We start from the raw sequence: 21,806 nt of genomic DNA, 5'->3' as shown, positions 1-21,806 counted from the left end.
ATTCTTCCCTGTTTGTGAGCAGCAGGTCAAGAGGAGCATGGCCCCTAGTTGGTTCCTCCAGCACTTGCACCAGGAAGGTGTCCCCAACACTCTCCAAAAACTTCCTGGATTGTCTGTGCATTGCTGTATTGCTCTCCCAGCAGATATCAGGGTGATTGAAGTCCCCCATGAGAACCAGGGCTTGTGATCTGGAAACTTCTGTTAGTTGTCTGAAGAAAGCCTCGTCTACCTCATCCTCCTGGTCTGGTGATCTATAAAGCAGATGCCCACCGCAGCATCACCCTTGTTGCTCTCACCTCTAAACTTAATCCAAAGACTCTCAATAGGCTTTTCTCCAGTTTCATACTGGAGCTCTGAGCAGTCATACCACTCTTACACACAATGCAACTCCCCCACCTTTTCTCCCCCGTCTGTCCTTCCTAAACAGTTTATACCCATCCATGACAGTTCTCCAGTCATGTGAGTTTTCCCACCAAGTCTCTGTTATTCCAATCACATCATAGTTCCTTGACTGTGCCACGACTTCCAATTCTTCCTGCTTGTTTCCCAGGCTTCTTGCATTTGTGTACAGGCACCTAAAATAACTAGCCAATCTGGATTGGCTTCCGCCTAGTCTACACTACAGAGTTAGGTTGACATAAAACTCAGTAAGCATCCACACTAAAATGTAGTTCCCACTGATGTAAGTCGCCCACTGCACCAACTTAATAACTCCACCTCTGTGAGAGATGTAGTGCTTAGGTTGATGTACTTGCTTATATTGACTGTTGCTGCCTTTCAGAAGCTGTCCCACAATGCCCCACACTGACAGTTAAATTGGTGCAAGCGCTCCTGCACCACCAACAGAGGGAGTGTAGTGTGGACATGCCAAAGCGATTTAATTACTGCAGTGACTGTATGTCGATGTAATTTAGGTCGACTTAATTTGATAACGTAGACTTGCCCTTATTCAGTGCATGAATCACAACATCACCAGCACCAGGGACTTGCCCTCACCGATGCTTCAGTTTTGCAGTTCCTCTGTGGCAGAGAGATGAGTGGAAATAAACAAGTGTGTGCAACTGGACAGGCAAATTAGTGTATGTGTGTCCTTTTTTTCATGCTCTGAGACCTTTGCCTCCCTGGGTTTTAGGCATCAATTATTGCCTCTTGTGTGGTGAAAGGTCACTGGTATCCCCAGTTCCCCTGAGCATCACTTATTGCAGATGGTATTTACTCTTGGGTAAACTTCAAACATCTTTGAACTTTATTTATAGATTTAGTGATTTATTATTTTTGGAGTTTAAGAATTTTTTTCAACCCTTCATCGCATTATCCTTAAGTGTAGTGGTGGTTTTGTTTTTGTTTTCGTTAAAGGGCGAGTCATCTCCCACAAGAAATTTCCTTGGAAACATGGTTATTTAAAACTTCATTTTCCTACTTATAAACCTGGAGCCTTTCTTCGGTGTGGGTGAGAGGGATGCAGATGTTGGCAGGCACATGGGAACTATTGAAAGTTAGTTAGTTAGTTTAAAAATATTTAGCTATTTGCACATTCTGTTCTGAGGTATGTAAAATAAATAGAATCATAAATCACCCCGTAAATATTCTACTCAGTGCTGGGTGACTAAAAATAACAGATGGATGCTTACGAGCAGGATTTAATGTTACCATAAGTTAGAGACGGTTTGGAAATTGGAACACCGGCTCTGAGCCCCTTAAAGCTGTGGAGCTATTTGCATCCCTTAGGTATGCCTGGCTCACAAAGTTCCCATCTGAGATGCGTACTAAGAACTGTAATCCTGGGTCAGGACCTCCTTGAACTTTGAGGGAGTTTGAATAGGGAGGCTCACATCCATTTCTATTTTAAACAAATTATCATGACCGTCTGATCTATTCCTATAGTAAAGATGTTATCTCTGGGCCTCAGCTGAAAATTCACAGAGAGCCCAAACCGCTGGAGAGAGGGGGAGGGCCAGATCCTTGGCTATGGCCAAACTGCACCGTGTGTAAATGAGGCAGCAACAGATGCAAAGGAGGCGTGAAGCTCACCTTTGCACTGCCCTGATCTTGCGGATGCTGTGGGCAGGCTGTCCCTTTGCACTGAAGTATAACAGTTTGAATGTTGGCTTCTAATGTCTCAGAGACTGGAAATCAAGCCAGAGATCTGCATGATGTAGAAGCCCCATTTAACACCCACACTGCTGTACCACCAGAAGGGAGGTGGGGAGTGGCTTAAGATCTTCTTTGTCAGCAGGTCCATGCCACCTAAAGGGTCACTTTTACACTAGGGTGATTCTCATGGGGACAGGATATATCTGCCTTAGGGTAAAATACACCTGAGACATGGCGCAAAGCAGAGAAACTAGCCCCGAAGTTTTTCTGTCTAGATTGAAGTTAACCTAGAACTAGAATTATACCCAGAATTCATCTGTTAATTTTAAATAAAGGTTAATCTGCAGGCAACGAATGGGGGAGCACATTTCTAAGTGAGTAATGGGAACACATCTTGCAGGAATTTGGACTGCTGTGCAGGCGAGAGTCCTTCAGTTGGCTCTTGTGTGTCTGTGGGAGCATATTTGTGTGTCAAATATGCGGACAAACACAGCACTGTTGATTGGGGCACTAAAATCACTACATTTTCAAATTTGCAAAATCAGTGTCATAGAATTTTTCCATTGTGCTGGGTGTATGTTGTACGTCTTGTATGCCTCCATGTGTACTGCTGTTAGGACACTGTGGTAATGTGGAAAACCACAATAAATAGGTATAGAACGGCAGTAGATCCTGGAGATAATCAGAAATAGTGGCTTTAAAGAAATCCACCCGCAGGATATGCACCAGAATCAGTTCATTAACTTCTAGTGTTGTTACACTAGGGATGATTTGGCCCAACGTTGTTTGTGTATTCACATTTGAATGGCTTTTAAGTGTCATTCCCTTTACAGTTAAGGTTATTATGCAGCTTTTAAAAAGATCCAAGGGTGGTGGTGGTTTGAGATGTAGATTTGTCACTGGGAAGGAAGGGGTGGGACTGTGCATCTTCTGTGAGTGGTGTGTGTGGTGGGGGTAGGGTAGATGCAAAACTCACATCAGCCAATGGGAAAGCTCATTTACATTGTGCACTGTCATCGGTGTTAGCGCTATTTCTTCTGCAGCATCCAGCCAGTGTGTTGAGTTTGGGGCATGCCTTTCAGCCTCAACTGAGCAGGCTTCCGCTAATATATCTAGCAACAGCATCATCGGCTAACCCTTCCTCGTTCAATTCCCTGTTTTGGTTTTATGTTAATAATGGGTAGGGCACAGGTTTAAAAAAACCATGATAGTGTCATGGATAAAGTAGCGAATTTCACAGTGTCGACCTTTACCCCTGACCTGATCTTGGAGGACCACAACTCGGGTCAAACTATAATCTATATGTTAGGAAAAACGAAGTTGTTTAAGGACATATTAATAACATCCATTAAAGTTATAATGCAAATAGGGGAAAATAAGATGTAAAAGTATTTGGAACAGGCATTACAATAAGCTTGAGGCCTAACAGGGCCTAGCAGTTAGCATAAAATTTGAATAATTAGGCTCAGTGCTTGTCCTAGGGTTATAAGATTTAGCAATCGGTATCTTGTAATAAACAGAAACTACAAAATAACAGTTGAAGATTAAATTAGATTTATTTTAGAGGCTTTTTGGTATATGTAGCCATGAAGCAACCACATTTACATATTGAAATGGTTGGGAAACATATTGCTGCAAATAGTTTTACGTTAGCAGTCGGAACACTAATTATGGTCCCCTGGAATGACAAACATGGGCAAGAGGCTGAGACCTAAGTAGATACGGTCCCAGGGATGTGGGACTGTAAGGAAAACGGTTGTAATAAAAGATTCAGACCAACCTCTAGTTGGGACATTGGGATGACAGGAGAGTGGAAACCTTATCATAATTCACACTTATGGTGCTTCTCCACTTCATATTCTTTGCATCTTTTCTCTTCTGATGGTCTCCATAAGGTTTTGAGTATGAGCAATGAAGGAGGCCGTTTTGCTATATTTATCTTTTCTATGGTTTCAATTGGTGAGTCAGGTACTTAGAGACATGGTGACTTTATTTACTACCAAAATACAGTCTTCATGTCTCTCTGTATGTGACTCAGCAGGTTCATTTCCTATAACAAATCTCAAGTAGCTGCCTGAGGAAAAGACCCTGGTATTAGTGACACGTGCATTTTTGCAACCTCAATTCGTCAAAGGCCACAATAGGATATGTACAGGATGCAGTTAGTGAAAGGTCACCGCTGCATTCCTTGCATAAAACCGGCTGCTGAGTTGTCTCCCAACTGCTGCGATTTTTTTCCAGCGGCGAAGAGACAGTGCACCAATCTCATGCTTAGGCCTGGTCTACACTACGAGTTTAGGTCGAATTTAGCAGCATTACCTCGATTTAACCCTGCACCTGTCCACATGATAAAGCCCTTTTTTCGACTTAAAGGGCTCTTAAAATTGATTTCTTTACTCCACCCCCGACGAGGGGATTAGCGCTGAAATCGGCCTTGCTGGGTCGAATTTGGGGTAGCGTGGATGCAATTCGACGGTATTGGCCTCCTGGAGTATCCCAGAGTGCTCAATTGTGACTGCTCTGGACAGTGCTCTCAACTCAGATGCACTGGCCAGGTAGACAGGAAAAAGGCCCGCAAACTTTGGAATTTCATTTCCTGTTTGGCCAGCATGGCCAGCTCACCTGCACAGGTCACCATGCATAGCCCATCAGCATAGGAAACCATGCAGTCCCAGAATCACCGAAGAGCTCCAGCATGGACTGAATGGGAGGTACGGGATCTGATCGCTGTATGGGGAGATGAATCCGTGCTGGCAGAACTCCGTTCGAAAAGACGAAATGCCAAAATATTTGAAAAAATCTCCAATGACATGAAGGACAGAAGCTATAACAGGGACCCGCAGCTGTGCCGCGTGAAAATTTAAGGAGCTCAGGCAAGTCTACCAAAAAACCAGAGAGGCAAACGGCCGCTCCGGTTCAGAGCCCCAGACATGCCGCTTTTATGATGAGCTGCATGCCATTCTAGGGGGTGCAGCCACCACTACTCCAACCCTGTGCTTTGACTCCGTCCAAGGAGTGAGAGGCAACATGGAAGCGAGTTTTGGGAGCAAGGAAGATAGCTCACAGCAAGGAAGTGGAGAAATCGGTTTCCCCAACAGCCAGAATCTGTTTATCACCCTGGACCTGGACCCAGTAGCCCCCGAACTCACCCAAGGCGGGCTCCCGGACCCTGAAGGCGGAGAAAGGACCTCTGGTGAGTGTACCTTTGTAAATATGATACATGGTTTAAAAGCAAGCATGTTCAGTGATAGATTTGCCCTGGCATTCGCGGCCAGTACAGCTACTGGAAAAGTCTGTTAACGTGTCTGGGGATAGAGCGGAAATCCTCCAGGGACATCTCCATAAAGCTCTCCTGGATGTACTCCCAAAGCCTTTGCAAAAGGTTTCTGGGGAGGGCAGCCTTATTCTGCCCTCCATGGTAGGACACTTTAACACGCCAGGCCAGTAGCATGTAGTAGGGAATCATTGCAGAACAAAGCATTGCAGCATATGGTCCCAGTGTTTGCTGGCATTCAAACAACATCCATTCTTTATCTCTCTGTGTTGCCCTCAGGAGAGTGATATCATTCATGGTCACCTGGTTGAAATAGGGTGGTTTTTAGTAAGCGGACATTCAGAGGTGCCCGTTCCTGCTGAGCTGTTTGCCTGGGCTGAGCAGAAATCTTCCCCACTGTTAGCCACGTGGTGGGGGGGAAGGGTGAAGCCATCATCCCAGAGAATTGGGTGTGTGGGGGGGAGGGGAGAGGTTAGTTGGGTTTCTGCTGCACGTTAACCTGGAAACCGCAGCCCCTCCTTTTAAATTGCCAACCCATTTTAAATGGCCAACCCAACGGCTACTTCGTATGGGAAATGAGAGCACTGCTGTTTGAAACCATTCCCACATGTTATGAAGGTTAAAGAAGCCAAAAGACTGATTTACCATGGCTGCCTGCAAGCTGAATTCTGCTGCCCGGCCCTGCGTGAGCGATCTCTCACACCAAACCGCCATACCCTCAGTAAGAGGCAAAATGCGACCTTGTAATGAAAGCACATATGCTATGTAATGTTAACAGCGAGGTTTACCATGAAAGAGTGTACCCATTGTTCTATAAAATGAGTCTTTTTAACTACCACTCTCCCTTTTTTTTCCCTCCACCAGCTGCATATGTTTCTTCTTTCCAGAGGCTAGCGAAGATTAGAAGGCGAAAAAAACGCACTCGTGATGAAATGTTCTCTGACCTCATGCTGTCCTCCCACACTGTCTGCCTCCACGTATTTTGCTGTGCTCTGTCAATCTCAGAGTGCAGGAAAACACAATATGACCGCGAGGAGAGATGGCGGGCTGAAGATGGTAGGTGGCATCAGCTTGCTGAAAGAAGGCAGGAGTCAATGCTCAGCCTGCTGGAGGATCAAACTCATATGCTCCAGCGTATGTCTGAGCTGCAGGAAAGGCAGCAGGACCACAGACCACCGCTATAGCCCCTGTGTACCCAACCACCCTCCTCCCCAAGTTCCATAGCCTCCTCACCCAGACACCCAAGAATGCGGTAGGGGGGCCTCCAGCTACCCAGTCCTGAAACTGGTTTTCAAAGCTTCTCTGATGCACACCTTGCCCTCCTGTACTCTTCTAACCGCCCTGGTGTCTGGCTGTGCGTAATCAGTAGCCAGGCAATTTGCCTCAACCTCCCACCCCGCCATAAACGTCTCCCCCTTACTCTCACAGATATTGTGGAGTGCACAGCAAGCAGTAATAACAATGGGAATATTGGTTTCGCTGAGGTCTAAATGACTCAGTAAACTGCACCAGCACGCTTTTAAATGCCCAAATGCACATTCTACCAGCATTCTGCACTTGCTCAGCCTGTAGTTGAACAGCTCCTGACTACTGTCCAGGCTGCCTGTGTACGGCTTCATGAGCCATGGCATTAAGGGGTAGGCTGGGTCCCCAAGGATAACTATAGGCATTTCAACATTCTCAACGGTTATTTTCTGGTCTGGAAAGTAAGTCCCTTGCTGCAGCTGTTGAAACAGACCAGAGTTCCTGAAGATGCGAGCGTCGTGTACCTTTCCCGGCCATCCCATGTTGATGAAATGTCCCCTGTGATCCACCAATGCTTGCAGCACCACTGAAAAGTATCCCTTTCGGTTTATGTACTCGCCTTGGTGCTCCAGTGCCAAGATAGGGATATGGGTTCCGTCTTTGGCCCCACCACAGTTAGGGAATCCCATTGCAGCAAAGCCATCTACTAAGACCTGCACGTTTCCCAGAGTCACTACCCTTGATATCAGCAGCTCAGTGATTGCATTGGCTACTTGTATCACAGCAGCCCCCACAGTAGATTTGCCCACTCCAAATTGATTCCTGGCTGACCGGTAGCTGTCTGGCATTGCAAGCTTCCATAGGGCTATCACCACTCGCTTTTCAACTGTGAGGGCTGCTCTCATCTTGGTATTCTTGTGCTTCAGGGCAGGGGAAAGCAAGTCACAAAGTTCCATGAAAGTGCCCTTACGCATGCGACAGTTTTGCAGCCACTGGGAATTGTCCCAGACCCGCAACACTATGCGGTCCCACCAGTCTGTGCTTGTTTCCTGGGCCCAGAATCGGCGTTCCATGTCATGAACCTGCCCAATTGACACCATGATGTGCACATTGCAGGGGCCCGTACTTTGTGAGAAGTCTATGTCCATGTCCTCATCACTCTTGTCACTGCGCTGCAGTCGCCTCCTCCTTGCCTGGTTTCGCTTTTCTTGCAGGTTATGGTTCTTCTTATCCTGCTGGATAATGCGCGCGGTGTTTATAGTGCTCATAATTACTGCGGTGATCTGAGCGGGCTCCATGTTCCCAGTGCTATGGCGTCTTGCCCGCAAAAAGGCGCAAAACGATTGTCGTCTGTTGCTCTGACGGAGGGAGGGGCGACTGACAACATGGCTTACAGGGTTGGCTTACAGGGAATTAAAACAAACAAAGGGGTGGCTTTGCATCAAGGAGAAACAGAATGGCCCCCTCAAGGATAGAACTCAAAACCCTGGCCGTTGATTTCACAGAGGGATGGAGGGAGGGGGGAGAAAATGAATACAAATGAATACAAAACAAACCTGGTCTATTTCTTGTTTTGATCCATTTCGTCTTTATGCATCTTAGCTGGCAGCAGATGGTGCAGTACGACTGCTAGCCATCGTCGTCATCTGGGTGCTCGGCAGAAGACGGTGCAGTATGACTGCCGGCAGGACTGAATCTCCATGAGATGAAACTTAAAAAGGGAAATGACCTGGCTGAGTCACTCCCATGTCTGCCCAGGCGCCCCTGACCAACCTCATTGAGGTCGGCTAAAAGAGCGCCCAGGAGTATGGCGCCAATGGCTTTCAGTCATACTGCACCGTCTGCTGCCAAAAGGCAATGAGCTGCTGCTGTGTAGCAATGCAGTACCGCGTCTGCCAGCACCCAGGAGACATAAGGTGACGGTGAGCTGAACAGGCTCCATGCTTGCCGTGATATGGGGTCTGCACAGGTAACCCAGGAAAAAAGACACAAAACGATTGTCTGCCGTTGGGGAGGGAGGGAAGGGGAGATCCTGACAATATGTACCCAGAACCGCCCACGACAATGTTTTTGCCCCATCAGGCATTGGGATTTCAACCCAGAATTCCAATGGGCGGCGGAGACTGCAGGAACTGTGGGATAGCTACCCACAGTGCAACGCTCCAGAAGTCAACGGTTGCCTCGGTACTGTGGACGCACTCCGCCGACTAAATGCCCTTAGAGCACTTGTGTGGGGACACACACAATTGACTGTATAAAAATGCTTTCTACAAAACCGACGTCTATAAATTCAACCTAATTTCGTAGTGTAGGCATCCCCTAAGTGCGTCTCCTAATCCATGGCAGCATCATGGCAGAGCAGCAGTTTTTTTTGGTGGTGGCAGGGGGGCTACTAGCTGCACTGGATTTGTGGGCAGAGATGCCCGGTTCTGCCCCCTCACTGTTGGAAAAATCATGGTATTGGGTTAATTTTGCAATTTCTGCTCAGTCTATGAAATCATGATCTCTCCCCCCCAGCCCTGGGCCCTGGTAATGAGAATGTTGCTGCTTATGTTGCAAAATCTGTCATTGATTTCATAGCAGAAGTGATTTCCTCTCTTATCTTCCCTGCCACTGTCCCATTTCAGTACACATTTTTAGTATTTCTTTTAGCTCAAGGTGAAAGAGCTTCTCCAGTAGTAATCCTGCAGAGCCCAAAGTGCTCGCTTGATCTTCCCTGCTGTGTCCTCAAGGCCAGCTCAGTGGCATTTGGCTTGCAAAACTCTCTACATTCTTTTAAAAAGAAAAGGAGGACTTGAGGCACCTTAGAGACTAACCAATTTATTTGAGCATGAGCTTTCGTGAGCTACAGCTCACTTCATCGGATGCATACTTTAGATAAGCTATTACCAGCAGGAGAGTGGGGTGGGAGGAGGTATTGTTTCATGGTGTCTGTGTATATAATGTCTTCTGCGATTTCCACAGTATGCATCCGATGAAGTGAGCTGTAGCTCACGAAAGCTCATGCTCAAATAAACTGGTTAGTCTCTAAGGTGCCACAAGTCCTCCTTTTCTTTTTGCGAATATAGACTAACACGGCTGTTACTCTGAAACCTACGTTCTTTTACAGTTCAGCATTGGCTGTGAGAATGCATCATCAGAATACCACCGTCATTAACAAAAACTTGCAGATACAGGAGAGATGGAGCGACATTGCTGATCTCAATTTCCAGACTGAGCACTCTTGGCTTGATGAGTAAACTGGATTTCTAATAGCATTGATGGTTTCACTCGCATTCCCTGGAGAAAAGTTATCGAGCATCCTCAAACTCTCCTGGTGATCAGTTATGAAGAATGGTATTTACAAGTGAGTAAACCATAAATCTTTAAGTCTTATAGTTAGAGGCATTTAAAGATGCATTATTTCTTTTCCCTGGAGAGAAGGCTTTGATAAAACTGTCAGCTAACTTTAATCCATGGACAACTGATTCCTTCACCAGAGAAGAGCAAAAATGACTTAGTTGATTTTTTTTAAGGTGATTTAAAGATAAATGTACTAGGTACTATAAGAGACATTTACCTTGACAGGATGCAGAAGGCCTTTTAGGTCACTATTGTATTCCCTTCTGATCTTCTTGTCAGACTGGTGGTGGTAATGGGACTGTGGAGAGTTAAACAAGGGACTCTGTCTTTCGGCTTGTTATATGTTTGATATTTGCTGCCATATTTTCACCAATTTAACATCCCGCCTGCACTTAGACACACAATAGATTAATGCATAGTATTTTGCTGGCTAACTTTGATAACATCCCTGTTAAATTATGTAAAGAGACATTGTCATGTATTTTAGATTTTTGTTTGTTTTTTACTTTCCTTTAGTTACCTTTTTAAGTAGCTTGAAACTTCTCTTTGTTCTCTTAAAGTGGTCTTAAACACTGTCATTTCTTGTCATTTGAGATTCGTTAGTTCATTAACAATGTCTTTTAACAGCTTGACTCTCATTTAAATAGAATTTCATTACTATCGCTTCCTTTGAAGAGGAAAGGAAGTGTCTTAGGTCAGGATTTTCATATTGGCCTCGTCTCCACACACATTTTGTACTGCTACATCGGTGAGGGGTGTGATTTTTACCAAAATAGTTATACTAGTAAAACCCCTAACGTGGATATAGTTTTATATCAGCATAAAGATGCCTCTAGGCTATTGGCTGCCCTGCAGTGGGTATAATAATCAAATAGTCATGGGAGTAGGCACTGGAACCAAGGTGTCCCCCGTCCCATCCCCCCCAGGTGAGCACCTTAGGGGGAGGGATAGTTCAGTGGTTTGAGTATTGGCCTGCTAAACCCAGGGTTGTGAGTTCAATCCTTGAGGGGGCCACTCTGGGGCAAAAATTGGGGATTGGTCCTGCTTTGAGCAGGGGGTTGGACTAGATGACCTCCTGAGGTCCCTTCCAACCCTGATAGTCTATGATTCTCACCAGACAACAGAGTCATACTGTGTCTCTCTCTCTCTCTCTCTCTCCATCCCCCCAAAGAATATGTATAAATAATTACAAAGTGGCATCGCTCCAGCAGGAAGCCAATAGCCTGGTGGTTCAGGCACTCCCCGAGGCCAAGATGGGGCACCACTGCCAACGCCACTTCCATTTTGTGGAGTTAGCCCTTCATTTCCAAAATTTCCTTTGCTTTTATGTAAAACGAAACAGAACAAAACAAACAGTTAAAAATACCTGAAAACGAAACATTTCATTTGACCCAAAACAGACTGCTCAGGGGGGAATTTTTCATAACTGCCAGTGAAATGAAAAATCAGGTAATAGCAGTGTGACCATGACTGCATCCCAGTGCAAGAGAATCACTGATGTCAGGCCAGCTGAAACTTATGACCGGCTCAGTTCTGTGTACCCCAACTCAGTAATGTCAGAATTTGTATCGAAAAGGTGTCATGTAAGATATCAGTAGAAAGCTAATAACACGGATCATTAATATTATTACCGGGTGTATATATGGAGGACAAAGTCAAAATGACAGACATTGGAAATTGTTATCAGAGCAAGTCTGCCAGGCAGTGCTAAAGTTACTCCACCCTAGACAAAAGACTGTGGTTCTGCTGTCACCAACGAATTTCCAAAGTACTTTGAGACAATGGGAGTGCAAATTACATAGAAGGTAAACAGGACCAGCAAGGAGAGAGGAGACTGCAGGAAACGGATCAATTTGCATTTCAGCAAACACCAGTAGAGGAAGAAACCAGCATGAAACTTCCTTCACCGGGAGACTCTGTCGCCTTCTTCACAGCTTGAATGAACTTTATTTTGGGGGTTTCCTCTCAGAAGAATCCATGTCAAAGGTTCACTGCACTATGAAGAGAGGGGCAGAGAACCCCAAGTTACCTTTCACCCAAGAAGACAAAAAAACTGAGCCTTTCAGACTTTATGGGAGAGCCTGACCAGAGGGATTGGTCAGCCATCTTGCTGGATGGTAGGTAGTTTCCTTATCAATCTTGAACAAAGGCTGTAGCTTGTTCTGTTAAGTCTTGGCCTAGAAAGCATTGTTCACTTTGATTTGCTGGAAGCTGTTTCTAACTCTATCCTTTGTACCTGAACTTGTTTAAAATCCTCTCTCCTTTTCTTAATAAACTTGTTTTACTTTTAGCTAAGCCAGCTCAGTGCTATGTTTGATTTAAAGTGAATGCTAACTCCAGGTAATGTGGCAAGCTGCTGAGTATTGTATCTTTAAAGGAACAAACAAACCTTAATATCTCTCTGGTCCAGGAGAGGTCAGGACATTGCAGAGCACACAGCTTTGGGAAAATTTGGGACTGGAAGTGTGTTGGGTCACCCCTGCAGAAGGTAACTGGGTGACCGAGACTACAGCAGGGTGATTGTATTGTAGGCAGGCTGCTGAGGTCAGAGCATTGCACCAGGGCTGCATAGTACAGACACACTCAGGATACTGCCGGCTTGTCTGCTGGCTGGAAGCATCCAGGCAAGAGAACCACAGCAGCAGGGCATTTTGAGACACTCAGGGTTACAGGCCAGCCGATGAAGTAACCCCTCCCTTGTTTGGATTGCACCCCAGAACATGACAGGCACGTTCTAGTATAAACCACCTTTATATTAGTAAAACTGCAGGCACCCTAGCGGATCGTACTGTTTTAATTACACTGATATAGTTAAAACGGTGCAGCCTTTGTAGAAAAGCCCTTAGGTTCCTAATAAGTGACCTGATTTTCCGAAGTGCTGGCCACCCTTGGCTCACACTGATGTCCAGGGGAACTGCAGTGTGCTCAGCATTCTTCCATACTAGATAGCTGAAGCGGTGTGGATACCATGGTCCAACCAGAGTGCATATGGTATCCGCTCTATTGGGCCTCACTTAGAGGCCAATCCAGGATGGGCCCAGGGTGGCAACCCAGCAGCACTCAGTGTGCTTCTTGCCAAATGGCAAACAGCTGTTGGATTCAAAAATTGGAAGAGGAAACGGAATATAAACCCATGAGCTTTACTTCCAATCTGAAGTGCACAGAAGCGGCAGCCTCGGTGCATGTGCTCCTGTGCCCAGCACCTTCGTTCTGGCACAGCACTGTTGCTAGTAGAGGAAAACGCGCAGGAAGATGCCCCAGAGGTAGGGATGACAGATGCTGTTTAATCAAGGAGCTCTGCTTTGGACTTGGCTGAGTCATAGACTTTAAGGTCAGAAGGGACCATTATGATGGTCTAGTGTGACCCCCTGCACAACGCAGGCCACAGAATCTCACCCACCCTCTCCTGTAATAAGCCCCTAACCTATGTCTGAGCTATTGAAATCCTCAAATCATGGTTTAAAGACTTCAAGGTGCAGAGAATCCTCCAGCAAGTGACCCGTGCCCCATGCTACAGAGGAAGGCGAAAACCCCCCAGGGCCTCTGTCAATCTGCCCTGGAGGAAAATTCCTTCCCGACCCCAAATATGGCGATCAGCTAAACCCTGAGCATGTGGGCAAGTCTCACCAGCCAGACACCCAGGAAAGAATTCTCCGTAGTAACTCAGATCCCACCCCATCTAACATCCATCACAGGCCATGACCCCGGCTCTTCTGCTACCTGGTTTTCTTTCCTCCTCCTCCCATTGCACATACTTCCCTGTTACCTTGTCATCCTCTTCCTCCTCTCCCCTTGTATATTCCTTTGCCACTTGGTTCACTTTCCCCCAGACACACTGACCTGTTCCCTTCTCCTTTGAACAGGCCTATGCTGCTTGTGGCTAGCAGTTGCATTCCCACTGGTGGCTCTGATCCCTCAGGAAGGTTTATTTCCTCCACTTTTCCTTATGTAGCAACATCCCCAGTACACATAGATAGGCTGGCACATCCTCCTTGTTTCCAGAAGCTTTTAGATGTCTCAGGTTCTTCTTTACAGAAAAGAACCTGGACATTTCAGAAGCCCTGGAATTGAGGGGGAGAGTCAATTCTATGGGTAACTACTGAGCAGTGTTCCCTGGAGTGCTCTGTCAGTACATTTTCAGACCTGCAATACCACTTCCTTCCAGTCCTCTCTATGCAGAGTCTGCCATACTGCTGAACTGTGTGAGGTAGTCAAAGGTCTCCTTGAGTTTGCGTTGATACTCAAACCCCACCATTATGAAAGACAGAATTTGAATCTAGTTCTTTTACAAATGCAGTAGCCTGCTATCTCACCCGTTCACCCTAATAATTGGCTGTTACACACAAAAGTACCTTGAACCCAAAGGCAGCAAAAGATTTACCGCAAACCAAACTTCGCTGTCTAAAGGGTAATTGTAGAAGAGATCAAATAGAACCATTTGTCTCACTGTGTGTTTTGTACATTTCCTGTTTGCTAGGAAGCATGTACAAAAGACTTGCTGATCCATTCTCTTTGAGTTTGTAAAGGAGTGTCATTTGGGTTTGATTGTGGGGAGGATGCACATGTATGAAGTTGTGTATCTGTCTTTGCTAAAGCAAATGTTAACATTTGAAAAGGCCAAGAGTACTATGGGTTGTAAGCAGCTGGTTTAGCTATGTTCTTTTAAAATTATGCTAAGTGGAGGCTTTCATAAATAAATAAATGGAAAATGTTAACATGTAGAGCCTATAAAAGGGCCAGAAACTTCTCTGGCACAAGGGGATTCTTACGGCCTGATTTAGAAAAGTATTCAGATAGGTGCTTAACACTAAGTATGTGCTTAAGTCCTATTGAAGTCAGTGGGACGTAAGCACATGCTTAAAGTTAAGACCTTTGCTGAATTGGGGCCAAAATAGGCAAGAGGATCAGTCTCTTTTTATAGATGACCCCGTAAGCCAAACAAATAGCTTTCAAGTTACTGTATTAGTGATGTGACATCTTTTCTCACATTAAGTACTTATCGTCTGCGCTGATCTAAATTACGGTAATGAAATGTGAGATAGGTTTCCTTAGCCCTGTCTCCCTGACTCGGAGCACTCAGGCTGGGAGAACTGGCTGACTCAGGGGAATGGTGGTGGCATTTAGAACCCTTCATCTCTAAATCACTGGTTCAGAGCTGCCCAAGTAGTGTCTACATGTGACCATCTGCAGCCCTTAGGTGGGCTGTGTACACAAGCCTTAGTTTATTTCTTAAGGGACAGGTTTCCATATTATACAACTACCTATTTTGATAGCATTCTCCTTTTCTTGGGAGAGAAGGATGGTCCGCTGGTTGGAGCACTGGTCTAGGCTATGGGAGATCCGGGTACAATTCCCTGCCCCACCATGGAGTTTGAGTGACCTTTGGCAAATGACTTACATTTTCTGAGCCTCAATTCCCCTATCTGTGCAGTGGCGACAATAGCCCTGCCCTACCCCACGAGGTTATGAAGATAGATACATTAAAGGTTGCGAAGGGCTTTGAGATCTACTGACCAAAAGTGCTATATAACACATAGGTGGTGGTGGTGGTGGTATTATTCTCAGTGTAGAGGCCAAGAATTTTATCAGCATAGAGACCCCTTCAGGCCTAGATGGGCTCTTCTAGTACAGCTTGTTGGCTGGTTGTGATTGGGTACGTACGTCAGATGGCATTGTTTCTGTTCCAAGACTATGGTTGTTATTATCAGGAGAAGAAAAGGAGGACTTGTGGCACCTTAGAGACCAACAAATTTATTTGAGCGTAAGCTTTCGTGAGCTACAGCTCACTTCATCGGATCTGATGAAGTGAGCTGTAGTTCACAAAAGCTTACGCTCAAATAAATTTGTTAATCTCTAAGGTGCCATAAGTACTCCTTTTCTTTTTGCAGATACAGACTAACACGGCTGCTCCTCTGAAATCTGTCACTTATGCGAGAGAAACTCAGTTCCTTTAAACAATGGTGGAAAATACATGTGGGGGGAGAACACAGTTGAAACAAAGTCATTGAAGCTCTGACAATACAGTAAATCAGTACAAGAGGCCCCACTTAGCGTGAGACAATCTGGTCATAAGAGACCATGCTAAAGTATCCCCAGACATACTGTGCCAGCTGTTTGGGGCTGGCCTTCATTTTGTGGATGACATTTTGCATCTGCAAAATGTGGCTTGCGTGTGTGTGTGTATATATATATATATATATATATATAATATATATACACACACACAGAAATACACTTTGTAAAGGAAAATAAAAGCCTGCAGACAAAAGCTCAGGTAACCTTGGAAATTCTCTTGCACATGTAAATGTGTGGCTCACATCATGAAGCTGAGAAGTTTTGAAGCGTAATTATATTGTGTCACACATTTCAGGAACCTAACAGGAGAAATTTTGCATCCATAATTTTTTGTCTGAATTTTTTTAAACCAGCAATTAATTGTGGCAGCAAATAGTAGTTAGATGTCTAAATACCTGTGCAAATGGAATAAGGTTTAACTACTACTAATTGCTCCAATTACAAGTGCAGATATTTAGGGGGACACAAGCAGAGGCAGGGCAGAACCACCTCATCTAGTACAATCCTCCTCCATCTTTAGTAGGAAACCCATCTCCAGTAAGCAGCAGATTTTTGTTGCTCTCCTAAGTGGTTGCTTGAGGCAGGTTTCTCTGTCAGTTTGTACTGGGACAGCATCCAGCCTTTCGGTATCCCTGGAGCAGAGAAAATTGATTTTTTTTCAGGGCTTTGATTGGGTGACTCACCTCTTTGTCCATAGAGGTTTGTGTTCTCACAGGCCGCCATCTGCTTAATTCTGTGATGCTGTCGTGGTGGCATTCCTACCATTGCAGTGCCAAAAGCCTGCGATGGTGAAAACACAGATTATGACTTCACTGCAAGAACAGCTGGGGACGAAGGAAAAACACTTATGTGAACAGAACTACCCATTCAGAATATGAGCAGGACTAAGACACTCAGTGATGTGCTCTTCTTTTAATTTTTTTTACCCAAGTGTAAAATTAATTTGCAGGTACCTGAACATACATTTATAGACCAGAGGCTGGTTTGCAATACCCTCCCTTTTAAAATGGGCCCACAACACTCCTTATGGACGCAGGCTCATTGGTCTCACACTCCATTTTTTGCTCATCACTTTAATGGAAATGCATTACGGTTTTGTTTTTATTGTGTGTTTGTGAACTAGAGAGTCAGTTTTCCAAAGGGCTGAGACTCAGCTTCTGTTCTTGTGCCCACAATTTGCACCCACAGAGTGATTTGCATAGGTAAATTGTAACACTTCTGCCTCCAAATATCTGACTTGTACTGTCAGTTGGGTAGTTAGAGAGACAGGACCCCACCTGCCAGGGCACAGGTATCATGAGTGCAGCTTTCACCCACAAAAGGAAGCTGATTGGAAAAATTGGTTCAAAATGTCAGGGACACATGCGTTCTTAGTCAGTGAGGTAGTTCATATGATTTGGTTTTTAGTAGATGGGCAAGTGGATAAGGTTGCTTTAAATGCCTGTGCCTAGTGAGGTGAATTAGATATTTTAATCTTCCTTGCACATCTACTATGAAATGTCTATATGAATACACTTTATCAAGAAAAGCCTGCAGAAGAAAGCTCAGGTAACCTTGGCAATTCTCTCTTGCACATGTAACTGTGTGCCTCACATCATGAGGCTGAGATGTCTGATGAGTAATTATGTTGTGTGTCACACTTCAGGAACCTAACAGGAGAAATTGTGTGCTAACACTCCAGTTAGTTGAGATTACCCAAGGGAAGATCCTACCACCTCTTGGCCATGTGGCAGTCCCTGAATGGAGTGCTCCTGTTGCATGTGGGTTGGGATGATCTCCCCATAACCTAAAAGAGAGGACCTTTTAGGAGGCAAGACAAGGATGGACCAGAGGAGGGATATTATCTGTGGACCCACGATTACGTAGCTCCATCAGCTAATCCTGCCACTGAACTCCAATCTCCAACATATCCCCACTGTAGCTGAATTCTCCTCTTTTGTGTGTGCGTAACTAGGCACAGAGCCAACCTAAGCTTTTAATCGTAGCTACTGGTTTGTTGTGGGTTTGCAAATAAAGCTTTCTGGGTTTAAGGAGGAAATATTGCATATTTGGAAGCTCTTGTGTAGCCATTCACAGAATCATGGGGTTGGAAGGGACCTCAGGAGGTCATCTAGTCCAACCCCCTGCTCAAACCAGGACCAATCCCCAATTTTTGCCCCAGATCCCTAACTGGCCCCTTCAAGGATTGAACTCTGAACCCTGGGTTTAGCAGGCCAATGCTCAAACCACTGAGCTATCCCTCCCCCCTTCTCTCGAGATGTTTGCTGTGACACCTGGAATAATCACTTATGATTCTCAGGCATTGAGCAGGAATGTAACAAATCAAAATGGCATGGAGTAAACTACTAATGCTGATGGTTTAATAATAATGGATATGCAGTGGATATAGTTGCTAGGATCTCAAAGCTCTCTCTGCCCTTTACTTTAAAATTGAGAAACAGATGGCCCATTGGAGCTGCTTACTTTATTCCCCGCTCCTCCCCCCCCGAGTAAAAGCAGCCATAAGTGCTTATTTTATGCTCAAAGCAACCATCTGCTTGGTATTGCTGATCTATACCTGTTTAAAATAAATACAATAGAGTGGAAACCTACCCGGCATGTGACCTTGATGCTGGGAACATCACGCACCTATGTTGTTTTCATTCTCCTTTTGGCACGTGTTTCTGCTGTTACATAGAAATGCATATTTAATAGCTTAACTGTGCAGCTAAATGGCCTGGACCGGGCGCTGCAATGTTACTGCATATATTTTGTTGTAACCTAGGGGAAAGTGCCTGCCTCTAACAGATGTGTCACTTTGCACAGTACAGCTGCGTTTCTCTTTTTAGTTCTAAATATACCTAGCAGTACTCTTTTCCGTTGTCTGCCTTGTCCAGGAGTGTAACTGATTTGCCTGAAAATCATTAAATATGAATGGAAGAGCTATGTCTCACATTTTACTGGGCAATTTTCTCATTTAGAGAAATGCCATACATAAGGCTTCAGAGGGCTAAAAGTGACATCTCGTTGTTTCACGTAGTTTTCCCCATCTGAGTCCTGAAGATTTCTCTTGGCTTTCTCACCCTCTTGCATGGCTCTGTGTGATGTATGCCAGGCTTTTGACCCAGGAGTTCTAAACGGGACGCTCTCCAGGGTGACTCAATTTGGTACCATCTCTGAAATACACTGGGCCATGTTGTCAGAATCTCCCTGTCATGTTGTGGGGGAAATGTGATCCAACCACAGCTGTGTCCATGCAATTTTTCATGCCCAGTTGTCTCTTGGACCAATCATTCTGATGGTGAGCACTGGCCCGCTTTGTAAACGGATGCAGCATGTGCTTCTAAATTCAGGCTTTTGCCTAGGTGAAAGCCTGACATACTCTGTGAGCAAAAATGTAGGTGTACAAAATAGAGCCCGGAGCATTAGAAGTTGACTTGGGGCCTATTTGAAAATGGCCTGTTGGGCTAAATTTACCCTAGATGTTAAATCGTGTAAGTGAGTGATGAATTTAACTGGCTGTGTTTAACATTTCCAGAGAGATTCTTGAGTAGAATAGATGGGCTCCATGAAGCAGCGTGTACTGACACCCCCACGGAAGCTGGCCCCATTTTTCTCGTGGAAGGAAATAATTGATCAGCAATAGCTTCCTCCACTGCAGAAGACTTTAGTGCACTGACAGACAAATCCCTTCCCCACTCTACTCATCGATGTGTGCTCTCTCTCGCAATGAAGCTTCTCTGAGTAAAGAGCGACTATAAAATAACGAGGACTGCTGTCCATCAATTCTTAGCGGCAGGTCAGGAGAGAGGTGAGCTTGCAGCATTCGGATAAAATCTTTTGAGAGAGAAATCATAATGGGGGTGAAGTGCAATAAATAAAAAATGAAGACAGGCGACACAATGGAAAGGGAGCATGACAAAAAGGGAATAAAATCAATGAGGTGAATATGGCTGAGCCACTCAGTAATAGTGACCATAATGTCATTAAATTTATCATCGGGGGGAGGATAATAAAAAACAACCCCTGCAGTAGCATTTAACTTCAAAAAGGGAAACCACACAAAAATGAGGAAGCTAGTTAAACAAAAAATAAAAGGAACAGTCATGAGTGAAAGGCCTGCAAGCTGCATGAAAACTTTACAAAAAAGTAATAGAGGGTGAAACTAATATATATCATCTACCCCCAGCAAAAAAAACTCCAAAACAGTAGGACAAAAAAAAAAAAATTTCCACCATGGCTAAAAATCAGTAAAAGTGGCAGAGACAAAAAGACATCTTTTAAAAATTGGAAGTCAAACTCTGAGGAAAATAGAAAGGAACATAAACTCTGGCAAGTCAAGTGTAAAAGTACAATTAGGCCAATAATCAGGCATAAAGGATCCTTAAATTGCTTGCCCATCTCCTGACTTCTCCCATTTGCTTGGTATAATGTCCTTCATGAGAGAGGGTTAGCAGTGCACTCCAGAGTTAATGTCACAACTCTCATCTATTCCAGTCTTTCTGTGCCGGCAGATGAGAGAAGGGTTTGTGGTCTGCGCAGCCTGGCGCTCCCATCCTGACACTGTAACTGACTCCCTTTGTAGGAGCAGGTAAGTCGCTTTCCTGCCTGAGTTTAATCCATCTACAAAATGGGGGTGCTGCTTCTTGTCTGTATGACAGGGCGTTTTGTGGGGATGAATTAATGGCTTTGAAGATGGAATGTGCTGAGTGCTTTCACTATTATTTATTTGGGAGTGGTCACCAGAGCCCAGCAAAAGGTCACTGTAGTGTGACTGCTGTGTTTGTTTCCTTATAGTGGATGAAGGTGACTTTCACTCCTTAGACCTGATGTGCCATAAATGAATGCAGTGGAAAAAATTGGGTTATTTTCATTCAGGGCTTACAAAACTCAGTGGGGAAAAGCAGATTTGTGTTTGTCCCTCATAAAGACCAGGTCCTCCTGTACACATCCACATATTTCTTACTATTGGAGTCAGAGCGCTAATAAACCTAAAACCAGCCCCTCCCATGCTGGCCAGGAATGTTCCAGAACTGGAAGGGAGAAGGTGGTGGTGGGGAAAACACCTCATGCATTTTATAAATAAATCTTTTGCTTTAGCAAACGTAACAGTAATGAGTTGCAAAAAACAATAAACAAAAGCTTCATCTACTTCTTTCAGCAGGAGACAGCAGTTTTGCAGGTCAAACAATATAGACCAGTCACCCAGGCTACATACATGTATCCACTGCCCCTCCTCCCATCATATCCCCCAGTCACTTTGCATACACCCACATCCCTCTTCTGTTTCTCCCTTCTCCATCTGTTCAGAAATGCAAAACCCACCCATTTAAAACTGTCTTACTGCGAGAGCAACAGGCAGCTCTTTCCCTAGCTAATTTCGTCTGGCAGGGTGGATCTCTGGAGATCACTCAGGATCAGATTTTTGGCTCGCTTCTGGCCTGGTGTTGGTACCTCTAACAGGTGGCCCCCAAACACCCTTTGCCAGGACCTTCAAAGGGTGTGTTTTCACTAGGAAACGAGGTGTGTTCTTAATTCAAGTTAGCTAGCACAAGTAAAGTCCTAGTGAGGACAAGGCAGTTGCTAGTTTTCATGTGAATTAATAGGTCAAGTTAAAGACTGAGGTAACCTAAGGTTTACCCTGATCTTGTTAACTCATGGAAAACTACAAACTGCCTTGTCTTCACTGGGACTTTACCTCATACTAGCTAACTTGAGTTAAGAACACACTTCTTTTTCTAGTGAAGACCCTGGCAAAGGCCTGTCACAGTGGCTAATGATGCATCGCAAAGGCCTG

At 44.9% G+C, this 21,806-nt stretch overlaps 1 long non-coding RNA gene across 3 annotated transcripts in view; it reads left to right on the top strand.

Annotated features, from left to right (window-relative positions):
* LOC122461475 overlaps positions 1-20,515 on the top strand; it is an 81,365-nt gene extending 60,850 nt beyond the window's left edge. The window contains exons 3-4 of one of the 3 annotated variants that reach the window (XR_006283395.1): positions 9,723-9,959; positions 19,548-20,515. This is a non-coding gene — a long non-coding RNA (uncharacterized LOC122461475). Of the gene's footprint in view, positions 1-9,722; positions 10,792-19,547 lie in introns of those variants that run through there. The other 2 variants (XR_006283394.1, XR_006283393.1) reach the window with 2 other exon arrangements.
* The last annotated feature ends 1,291 nt before the right edge of the window (positions 20,516-21,806 follow it).

The sequence above is a fragment of the Chelonia mydas genome, chromosome 8 (assembly GCF_015237465.2).
Source record: "Chelonia mydas isolate rCheMyd1 chromosome 8, rCheMyd1.pri.v2, whole genome shotgun sequence".
In the NCBI taxonomy this organism is placed as follows: Eukaryota; Metazoa; Chordata; order Testudines; family Cheloniidae; genus Chelonia; species Chelonia mydas.
Note: the sequence above shows the minus strand (reverse complement) of the source record. Positions and strands in the feature narration are given on the sequence as shown.